Below are 12,358 nucleotides of genomic sequence, written 5' to 3' on the forward strand. Positions count from 1 at the left end.
CAGACCCCACGTTGTGGGATTTCACTGGGTTGTTGTTGTTGTTGTTGTTGTTGTTGTCCATCTGGAGAAAATGGAGGAATATGCCAAAGCATTTGCTAAACTTGCTAACTATTTACTGCAAACAGGTATGTGCCAATTTTTTTTTCGCCTTTTAGGTGGTACCACTAGCCTAGGTTTTTCCATTTGTGAAAAACAATTCCAGTTAAGCTAATCCTTATTCTTTTGCAGTCTATTCCAGCTTTGACACACACACACATATATATATATATATATATATATAACTTTACCTTATATAAAAAGTTCTTGTTCTTTTGCAGGAAGTTCACCTTGCTAACTTAACTGTAATCAATTATAATTCCTCAAAAGTCAAGTAACTAAACTTAGAGCTATAATCTACTTTTTTTTTTTTTTTTTGCACTTCCAGAGAACCTCAGGGAGTAGATTGTTATGTTCCCTTTACTTGATTTACAAGATGGGATTTCTTCTTCTATATGTTACCATATTTGCTAGCTTATTGTTTCTAAACATTGCTCTAAAAGAAATTCAGTTCAAAATTTTAATGAGTTTCCCACACCTTTAAGTATGCCAGCTGATCCTAACTACTAAGTAGTTGCATGATTTTTGTATATTCTCTTCTTTTAGTTTACTATCCTATTACAAAATATAAAGAAGTAAAAACGATAAATATGCAATTAATCCTATTCATTTTATGTCACGTCTAAGTGTTTCTGTTTTGTTTATGTGAATAAGGGTGTTTATTAGGATTTATTCTTCAGCATTCTCACTAGAATTTTATTAGATAATTTTTTTCATTGCCCTATCCTGGAACTTATTGTTTACTGATATAAACTGCCCTGTATGTGATTATTTTTCTTCACGTGAGGTTCTTCAACAACTTATATCAGGAACCAGTTTAGTCACTCAATAGTATACAGTATATAGAATCTATGTTAATTATTCGAATTAGTTTATTCGTGGAGCTTGGGTTATGAGCTTGTGTTGTGATTATTTTTGTGAATTGATCCAATAAATGTGTTGTAATGATCCTGAGTTAGAAAATATACTGTTAGATGAAAGTTGTAGACCATGTTTGAAAATATGCGACTTTTGCTATTCTAAGGCAATGAACCAGTGTTTTCGTGCACCCATGAGATTCCTTTAGTATAGATGATGTCACGACCCAACCCGAGGGCCATGACGAGCACCCAAAGCTAACCTACCGAGCACCACCTGACATACATGCACCTCATAATCATACCTGAGTGGGCCATAATGCTAACTAATAGATGTCATAAATGGTAAGGAACCCATGCCAAGAGATTTGTCATCAACTGTGCCCATGTACACAAGCCGACAAGGCTATCCAAAAGATATAACGAAATATGGACCGAGAAGGTTGTTGACACCTAATTTTTGACCTCCCGTAATTTATTTTAATTACTCAGGGTCCTTGGATGATGAATAAAACGAGCTAGGCCTCTTAAAAGAATTAAATAATTTTTATAAAATTATTGAGGTCAATATTTTACTTCTTTGAAGGGGAGCCTTGGCGTAACTGGTAAAGTTGTTGCCATGTGACCAGGAGGTCACGGGTTTGAGCCGTGGAAACAGCCTCTTGCAGAAATGCAAGGTAAGGCTGTGTACAATAGACCCTTGTGGTCCGGCCCTTCCCTGGACCCCGCGCATAGCGGGAGCTTAGTGCACCGGGCTGTCTTTTTTTTTTTTTAATATTTTACTTCTTTAAATTGACAAAGAGATTTTCATGACATTATAAATTATTTAGAAATTAATTGATGCATTTTATGACATTTATGAAATATTTGTTAAAATTAATTAAGAGCAAAACAATTTTGAATAATTATTTCTTTAATTGTTAAATTATGGAAAAATTCAAATTGACAAATGATTTATTCCCTTTAATCCATGGAATTAGAGTAATTAAAGGAATTTACCATTTTACCCCCTAATCTCTAATTTTGTGTGCATAATTGGTTGAAATTAATAAATTGTTTCAGGGCTTAATTAGATTGAATAATCAATTAGAGGGTCATTATTACAAATTGGTTTTAACTACTAATTGTTTACATTACGGCCACAATTAGTTAACAAAGGGTCATAATTGCAACACTCATTTGATTTTTAAACTAACCAAAGCTATATTTGCAAATTCTGTCTAGTTACATAATTAGTCGTGTTTTAAAATTAATTAAAAATGCTAATCATTTCCTAATTTCTATAATGTGATCAATAATCAATACTTTAGCATTTTTAGTCTACCCATCTTGCCATTCGTATGCGTATATACACATAATATACGCAAATATATGCATATGTTATATGCAAATTAAGGCCCCATCCCTTTCCTTTTATTTTGGACCCAGTCCAGCCTAACAAATTGGACCGACCCGGCCCAACGAAGCCATCAGACATAAGGGTATACCCCTTTCATTTCCTCATTTTACACCAAACACACTCATATACCCTTCTCTCTCCACTCATTTCCTCTTCCACGCAAACCCTAGGCGCCGCCTATGGTTCATTTTCTCTTTCTTGCCCAAAAATGGCAAAGGGTTAGATTTCGCAGAGCTCTAACAATCCTGGTACGACTAAAAGCATGAAACAATCAATGCTCAATATTGTTTTCACTAGAATTCCATCCAAACACGATGGTAATCATCCCTTCTTTTGCTTTTCCTTTTATTTCTTGAATCAAACATACGATTTTACATCTTTTGTTGTTTAATTGCACTGTACGAACTCGTTTCTTATTGGTTCATAAGGGTATGGTTTGGATCAACACAAAATCAGGCAGATCTGACCGTATACACTCGTTTGTTGTAGGATCTGATCGTTAAATTCATAGTCTCACGTTTTTGCATTGTAGCGGGTCGTATTTTTTCCGATTCATATTTGCACTTGACTCATTAAAAAAAGGAAAATGAACCGGGAAAGTACAGTTGTCAATCGTACCGGGAAAAAGGAAAAAATAAACTTCTACGTGGATGGTGCTCTAAATGGACATTATTTTAGAGTCACCACCTAACTTATAGGTAAGTTAGGAAAACCAGTTCGAAATGGTTCATTTAAAATGGTTAAATTTTAAAAGAAACCAATCTATACTAAAGTTTGGTAAGGGTTTTAGTGATCCCTCGGGGAAGGTGTTAGGCACCTCAGTATTAAGGATCCGTAAAATACGGTTGACCTACGGGTTCTAATAGTATGCCTTGTGAATATAAATTATTTTTTTATAAAAACTGCTTTTGTTTTAGATTCCCGTAATAAAAGGTTAGTCATTCATGCAAAATACAACACTTTCAAGAAACAAAAGTGGTAGAGTTTTGGGCAAAATTGGGCATTTTGGGTTTTGGACTAGAACACCTAGGTTAAAACCCGAAGGCGTTAACCTAAGTAGAACACTACGTAAGTCTACCCGAGTTTTAAAAAGATTTTTTAGTTTAAGTTAAGTTTTAAGAAAATCATTTTTTGGCATACTGTTATTAACCATATTTTAACCGCATTTTATGCCCTTTTTTTTTAGATTTTTAGCCAATTTTAGTCCAAAATAGTCCAAGTTACTAAAAATTAGTCAAAACAGATTATAAAGTCTTTAAAGCAGTCCGCATAGTCCATAGGTTCATATCAGTCCACAGGTTTCAAAAATATTCAAATCAACCCCATAATTTATGAAATTGATCATTTTTAGTCCAAATTATACTAAATCAATCCGTTTGAAGTCACAAGTTATATTAAAGTTTCCAAAATCAGTTTTGTGTAGTTTTAAAATCAAGTTTAGGAAACTTTAAATGTGGGATAACCTTAAGGATTCCAATTTATAAATAAATATACAAGTATAGAATTTAAATGTATAAATAAAGAGATAAGGCTATTGGGCCGACCAAGCCCAAATAGAAATAAATATGCAGCAGGGTATCCTTAAGGCCCAAAATTGCGTATGCTCCATGCTATGCTCCAAGAGAAAGGTTGACTCGATCTAGATACATTAGTGGGCCTCATTGGGACCCACCAACGGGTTTGGGTGGACAAGGATACAAACGGGTACACATAACATTAGAATACATCTGCAAATTAAACTCGAATAACCAAATTAAAACCTACAATTATTACATAGCCCAAAAAATGAAATACAATGCTTTTGAGCCAAGCCCACAATTATTATACTAAAAAATAGCGAGTAATTTATGCAAAAGCCCATCAGTGGCCAAATATAACAATTATCAGATCGCCAAAACTAAGTACAGGCCCAGAATTGTGGCCCAAACTTATATTCTCCTTAAAATTTTCTAAATATCTGATTATGATATACGCGATATACTACTGATATACTACTTGGTTTTCTTCTTAACTTTCTAAGTGTCAAGACTCTAGTATACATGATATACTACCAGTATACTACTAAAATATGAAGAGCAAAACCCTTTAAAGGGTATACCCTTCATATACACTTGATATACAACTACACATTCAATTAACCTTAACTCCAAACACCATACTCAAGTCATGTATAGGCCATAAATTTGAGTTTTTGGCTACTGATCAAAGTTTAAACAATCAAGCACAGACGCAAGGTTAATTATCATATAAACAAAAATGCCACAGAGTAATGCATCAAATACAAGGTGAAGAAAACATGCAGCTTTAGGTAATGCAAGGATAACCAAGGCAAGGCACAACAAGTGTTTGAGACTCAAACAGTTAGGAAGAGCATGACAGGTTTAACATGAATGTAGGATCAAACTGAATCTAACTAGGGTGTAATGGATTAGTCAAGACAAGACCAACAAGTCCTTAAGAGGGTGAAGCTAACACAAATGCAAACATAGTTCAAATTGCAGTCATAGCAAATCACAAATGATAGGAGACTCATATGAGAGCAATTACAGATCCAAAGAGTCCTCAACTGTGGCCATAATGGGTTTATGATACTGTCCTAGGCTCAAAATACCATACTAAACATGTCATGGTCACAAGCAAGCTGGCAGAGATGGGAAATCATGTAGATAGGCCATAGAAATTCACAAGTCAGCTACAGAGGTAGGTACAAGTAAGCAAGTACTACATTTGTTCTTGTAAAAGTAGTTTTGATTCCCATTTTAGCATACCATTGAGTGTCAAAGTTCAGAACCAAACACAGCATAATCAAAGAGGGAATGGCACGCCTTTTAGATAATAAAACAAGTAGTGTTGATAGTGGAAAGGCAAGGTAGTGAAGCAGTACAAGATTGAGGTAAAGGAAACAGAAACCAGGCCAGGTTAAGGTAAGTTAACACAAACCAAGAATGTTCAGTTTTGTAAGGTTTTCACAGATTTTGAAATGAAGCTTCAAGTCTCAAATTGTTTTCAATATCTCATTAAACTAGTGAAAGCAATTGATAATTACACATAGTCTTGGAAGTTAGTTTTAGGTAAAAAGCATTCACACAGATTTCAAATAGTTTCAAGTGTAGATCTAGTAAAAGAAAGACAGTAATTCCAAATGGTAGACTATATCTAAATAACCATGGAGGAGTTATATTCAAAACATAACAATTTCCATCAAGGAGAAAAAGACGGAATTATACAGTTTCCAATTAGTTTTCCTAATGAGTCTAGTATATCAATCCAAACAAGATTCAAGGAAGGTTCTAGGCAGTACTCTAGAGGTTTTAAGGTGGGATCACATACTAAATAGAACTGAGAAGCTGCCAAGTTAAACGAACAAACAAATGCAGTTTCATTTTTTCTAAAATATTCACAGCTTTCCTTTTCAAACTCTTATAATCTTTTCCAGGAGAAGAAAAGGTTTCTAGTCTTATACTTAGCACTTTTTCAATCATTTTTAGACAAGTTTCCAGACTCCAAATGTCACAAAACAGTCAATAAGGAAGAATCAAGGCAAATAAACACACAAATGGTCCATACAGTTCACACACATAGCCTCTTCTTCCTTTCAAATCAGTTTTAAGTCTTCAAATCCGGAGGCAATACATTCTTGAGCTAACAAAAATGCCTCATGGTTTTATGTAAAGAGAATCCAAGTAAATAGGAAAGGCTGAACCTTCATAGAATTCCACTTTCTATCCTACAATCCCCTTAACACTACATGTTATGCCAAAAACTCTTCCTGTCAAGAACCAGTTTTACAGACTAAGCTTTAATACTCTTAAAAGGATTCCATCTTGGTGTAGGGTCAAAACAAGCAATCAAGTGCCCAAGAACACATAGTCTCACATAAGAGCTTTGAAATTCTAGTTTTCACGGTTTTGATAGCCTATTAGCCAAGTAAACTTAATGATCAATGATAGACAAAAAAAAAGATTCACAGTTTTAACTTCAAATAACTAATTCTAGGTTCACGTTATACTTCAACACTTAGCAAGAATCATAAATAAACATTTTTGACATAGGAGTTAGTTTTCTTGATCTTAACTCTTCAATTTTTGGAAAGTTAGTTTTCTTGATCTTAACTCTTCAATTTTTGGAAGAAAAAAAGTGAACAAATGCAAGCTATAAGACAACCTTCAATCATAATTCACTACTCTCAAGTCAAACAAGTTCACTTTTTCTTAAAATTTTAGTCTTGAAAGCCTTATTTATCAAACAACAATTTCAATTTCTTCCTAAATTGCCAAATGAATTCAAGACAGTGTCAGGTTACAAGCATGGGTAAGTTACAATACACAGGGGTGTTCCAAACCAGATGGATTACAAATGATCCCAAACAGTACCTTAATTAGTTAACATGAAGCATAGTCTAATCTAGGAACAATTTTTAAGGCAAGATTTTCATTAAGGTCACACAGCTAGGATAATTTCTACCAGGAAATGCACTAGTTCACAGAAATCTAAGAAGGAAATTATAAAAGGGTACAGGGTAACTAGCCTAGGGTCATGAAGGTACACAGAGATGGGCACAGTCAAGACTACATAAGACAAGATAGACAATGCACACTTTGAAACTATTTTTTAAACCAAGAAAGGCAAACTGAAATTCAGTAGGAGTAGCACACAGTTCAAATCTTTCCTTTTCTACTTGAAAGCACCTATATATTCCATTTCCCAGAATAAACTTGGGTATTTGAAAAATCTGTAATCAACTAGATAACTTTAGAAGAAGTTAAGCTATAGAACAAACTGTTTTTTCACAAATTGTGGAACACAAAAGGAAAGAAAAACAACTTATGTAGCTATCAAGCACTACATTCAACCTAGACACTAATTTGAACCTCAACTTTTATCTTTTGAAGACAACAACTCATATTTTCCACTTTTTATAACTTAAATGACTTCAAACAAAACAAATATTTTGAACAGAGGGCATTTCTGGCCTAGTTTGTTACTAAAGCTTTCAAAATTTCCAAACTAGAACACACATAAGACTGCATAGACTTATAGGAATATAGTTTAGCAAAACAGGTTTCAATTTTTAGACTTAGTCAATTTCAGGATCTCAAAAATTCCACAACCCACACATAAGATAAACTTATACTCCTATTAAATTACTAGGCAAAGTTAAGAATCATCAAAGCATCTAACTTTCATTTTAGACTCTAACTTACACCTATACAGTTTTGAAATCTCAAAATCTCTAAACTACATTCTAAAAACTTGTACCTCTTTAAAAATCATTTTTTGACAAAACTAGAAACTTTACAAATTACAATCAAGCTTAAGGTCTTATAACTTCACCAAGTATCAAATTTTTACAGTTTTAGTAGTTAAAAAGAATTGCAAGCTCTGTTTTTTATACTCAGAACCACACAGAACATTCTATTTTCCACAAACTTCATTTGAATTTAACACAGGATTCCATAGTCTATTTTTCTGATTTATCTTGTTTATTTAATCTAGTTTAAAAATATTAAGAAAAACAAATCATTCCATAATGACTCTAACTACTAAAACAGGTCCATATTCAATCAATCAAGGAAGAAAGAAATCATCTTTTCAATATTCAGAATTAAAGCTGATTCTAGAAGTGCATGTCTAGACTTAGAAAGAAATTCTAGTTCTAAGAATATCAAATCAAAGCTAAGAAGGCCTGAAGTTATAGACTAAGGCATATTTGAAAACAAGTCAAATGTTCTTATCAAAACCATTATAAATAACTAACTTGAACCAAAATCATCAGCATTACTAAATTAAAACCCCAAATTTCCATCCTAAACTGCCTTCTTTTCTCATTTTTTACTAAAAACAACTAACTTTGAACATCATTTAACATTGTTCAATCTTAACTTATCTTCATCCTTGAATCAAAAGTAAAATACATATCCATCCATTTTAAGCAAGCAAATTGTATCAGATTTAGAATAGGATCATTTTAACTAACAAATAGGATAAGTAAACATAGATAACTATTATAGAAGATGAAAAACTAGGATTGAAATATGATAGTACCTTTTGTTGGGGCAACCTAAAGATCAAAGGAAGATTGAATCACACTTCAAGCAATGAAACCCTTCACTAATCCTTAAATTACCTTTCTTTTATATTTTTCTTCTATATCTCTATATATTGTATTTTTGTATATATCTATAAACTGTATAGTAGATGAAACATAGTTTTTTTTTAGGGAGTAAAAATCTGGCCCTCTACTTTGTTCACAAACTTGCTATTTATAGCACCAAATCTATAGGAATCCTAGGACGAAATAGAAGGACACCTGGCCCCAATTTTTCCCTCCAAATTCCCCAAGATTCGTACCCTATCCCGATGTCAAAATAAAATCAGATAGGATAAAATGAAAAACTAACAAACTTGTACCCTAAAATCCAATAAAATTCACAAAAATCAGATAAATACGAGGAATAGTACACTTGCCAGCACAAAACATGTAACGACCCGTTTGGTCGTTATAGTTTTTTGACCCATTGACCCTTCCCCAAGTCCCGTTAGTATGATCTATGACTTAATGAAGTCATTGGGTTGGTTTCCGCAAGGTTTGAGTGTAAATTGAGTCATTGAGGGAGAAGCTAGTTAAATTAGCGAGTTAGAGTTGACCACGGTCAACGTCGGGTCAGGATGACCCCGTGTCAATATTTTGGAAGTTCCAACATGTTATTATGATGATTTTGATCGTGTCCACAAGTTTTGGTGAGGTTCCAAAGAGTTTTAGATGGGTTTGGGTTTTGTCGCCCTCGTATTCGGTGTTTTCGCCGGAGGTCTATGTATAGAAATGGTTCCAGATTGATCATCCAACCTTTTTTTGGGTGAGGTTTAAACCATTAGATACGTATCGAAATCACAAAGCTATAGGAAAAAGAATCATCGCGTTTCGCCTCCGTATGAGGGAGATATGACCATTTTAGTACGGACTGTTCCAGCTAGCTGCTGGCAGCGACCAAAGGGCCGCTGTAGCGGTACCGCTGCAGCGGTCTAGAGGCCGCCGCAGCGACCGACGGGGCATAAAATCCCTATTTTAATATCCCAACTCCTAACCATTAACCCCAAGACCCCAAAGTCAGTTTTCAGGAGAGAAAGAGGCAAAATTCACTTCATTCTTTGGTGGAAGCATCTTGGAGGGTAAGTTCCCATCTTTATTTGTTCCTTTTCCTTTCTTCTTCAAGTTCCATGATTATTTTAAGGTCCATCAATAGTGGGTGAAAACCCTAGAACCCTAGAATTAGTAAACCCTTAAATAATTGGTGGGTTGTTGATTTTGTTGTTGATTAATCATCTAGGAGTATAGATTATCACTTTCTAGGAAAGGAATTTGATTTCTTATGGTTGAAATTACATGTTGAGACTAAGGTTCTATTAAAAATGGAAGCTTTGTTCTAAAATCTATTGGAAAGGGTAAAATTGATTAGAAACTGGCGAATTGAAGGCTAATGATTGTAGAGATAGAATTTATGATAAATTCACCATTAAATGATGGTTTCATCCATTAAAAAGGGGTAGAAGTAAGTGGGTCTTCTTCCCCAAATTGTTGTTCTTGTTTAAATACATGGTTTGTTGCTTACTTAGCATCATATTGTTAGACTTTGACCGTTATGAGGCGCTTCAGAAATAGAAGACTCGTGTGGAGTAGTTCGTGGCTCCTGTTCTGCATTCGAGGTAGGTTATGACTTACTTTAGTTAGACTTTGACTAGCGAAACGTATGTATTGTGTACAATTGATTGGAGAAAGCATGATTAAGTCTTCGGACATGGTGTTTTGGTTGGATACTTGCTAGGTTAGTGTGGCTTCTGATTTTTTGGGCTCGTCACCATTACCTTATGTACTGAAATATGAGGTGTAGTTGTATTCATACTGTGGCGATTCGGGATGGATTTCTATTAGGTTGATTGTTGTTGATGGTGGCTTGTTGCCCTGTTATTGTGATTAGACTTATTGCTTAAATTATCGTGTTGTACTCAGTTCTCTCTTATTGTGACCTATATTATCGGAGAAAGGAAGGATAATGAGTTTAGGCTTGAATTGTGATATAAACTTATAACAGTACGTAGATGAAAACTTGATGTATGATTTACTGTTGATGATAATATATAGAAAAGTGAAGCTTCTTGGTGATACATGACTTAGTTGTGAGGCGTACTTGCTATATGAGGAAGTAAAGAGGGGCATTGACTCTTATGTTGGTTGAGACGGTTTGTATGATTTATTTCATGGTTGAGCTTCACTGTTCCTTTATTGGTTTGCATTGATTTACCATGTTTGCATTCATTTATGCATTCATACACTCATGCATGATGGAAATGGTTTGGAAGACTTGTGGCATGATGCCTTGTGTTTTGACATTGATATTGCTAATTGTTCATAGTCCATACATACTGATGAACTGGAATACGTTGAGACATACATTGTGATGTGAAATTTTTGAAGAAGTTAATATAATCTTCTTGTTGAACTTGTGATACTAGTTGATACATGGTACTTGATGATTTGAGCATAGATAATTAGAAGGCAGGAAATACTGTTACGTACAGATATATGGAAAGACACATATGTGACCTAGATTATGCCTCGTGGTCCGAGGTTCGTTTCGAAAATGAGGGATATATTGATATGTCCCGCGGCGGAGGTTTATGCTTGGGTCCGAGGAGTGGATCCGGAACGAGTGGTACATGGACACCACGGGTCCCCTGCAGGTCATGACTACTGAGCTATGACATCAGTAGCATGTGTGTACAGTGTGTATTTGGCCGGGGCATTCGCGGCGGAGGTTTATGCTCGGGTCCGAGGAGTGGATCCGGAACGAGTGGTACATGGACACCACGGGTCCCCTGCAGGTCATGACTACTGAGCTATGACATCAGTAGTATGTGTGTACAATGTGTATTTGGCCGGGGCATTGCATTACATTGCATTGCTCATCATCACATTTTGCATTGCACATCATTACATTTTATTCTGCATTATTATATGGCTCGTTTAGTTCTGATTTGGTGTGTTTGCTGAAACGGTTGTTGTGGTATTGATATAATCATTGACTGAGTTAAATTGTAGATTAGTACCTAGGGAAGGAACTTGGGCTTGTGATTATCAGGTGAGATTATTGAAACTTGAAAAACTTGTGGGTTAGAAGCTTCATCTTAGGTTGTGACTCTGTTATGGGATATTCTGTGACTTGGATTTGAGTATTAAGTGTCTATCTGTTTATCTTGTTGATTTTATACTTATATGCGTGAACTAATCTTAGTCGGCCTAAGATGCTTACCAGTACATAGTGTTTGTACTGATACTACCTTGCTGCACCCTTTTTGAGTGCAGATTGTGTTCCAGAGATTTCATCCAGATTACATCTCTAGCTTGAAGCTAGTTTGCTCGATCAGATCCGAGGGTGAGTTTCTATCCATGCCATGCCACCTGAAGATCTCTCTTTCCAAATGTTTATTTTTATTCCAGACATTATTTGTTATTGTAGTTGAGATATACTTCATTCTTTAGACATCGTTGGTTAGAGTCCTTGTACGATGACTTTCAGATTTTAGGGGTGTAATAGTTAGACTTCCACACTTAGATTATCCTTTAATTATGACTTGTTTTATTTATTCATTCATTCACTTATCTATTGACTGTTAATAAATGGTCAAAGAAGTTGAAATTGTCTAATGATTAATGGGTTAACGGGTAAGGGTTCACTTACTAGTGATAATAAGGTAGGTGCCCGCACGATCAGTAATTAGGGTCGTGACAAAACATTTCATGGTACAATTCCAATGGTGCAATTGTACCAGAATTGTACCAATGCGATAAAATCCCCAAATTCGAACCCACCCGTTGGTAATTCGTGAAAATTATCCTAGGGTTTCCCACATCAGTTCATGTGGTGCACAAGGTGGATAGGGACTCAAGGTCCCGCCCATGGCAACCATCATGCGTGGCTAAACCCTAGCAACATCCACAAAACACGGC

At 35.0% G+C, this 12,358-nt stretch overlaps 1 long non-coding RNA gene across 1 annotated transcript; it reads left to right on the forward strand.

Annotated features, from left to right (window-relative positions):
• The first annotated feature begins 50 nt into the window (after positions 1-50).
• On the forward strand, positions 51-11,998 carry LOC132617778 (uncharacterized). The gene is made up of 2 exons (XR_009573830.1): positions 51-125; positions 11,714-11,998. It is a non-coding gene; the product is annotated as an uncharacterized LOC132617778 (long non-coding RNA).
• Positions 11,999-12,358: the final 360 nt, after the last annotated feature.

Source organism: Lycium barbarum, chromosome 11, assembly GCF_019175385.1.
Source record: "Lycium barbarum isolate Lr01 chromosome 11, ASM1917538v2, whole genome shotgun sequence".
In the NCBI taxonomy this organism is placed as follows: domain Eukaryota; kingdom Viridiplantae; phylum Streptophyta; class Magnoliopsida; order Solanales; family Solanaceae; genus Lycium; species Lycium barbarum.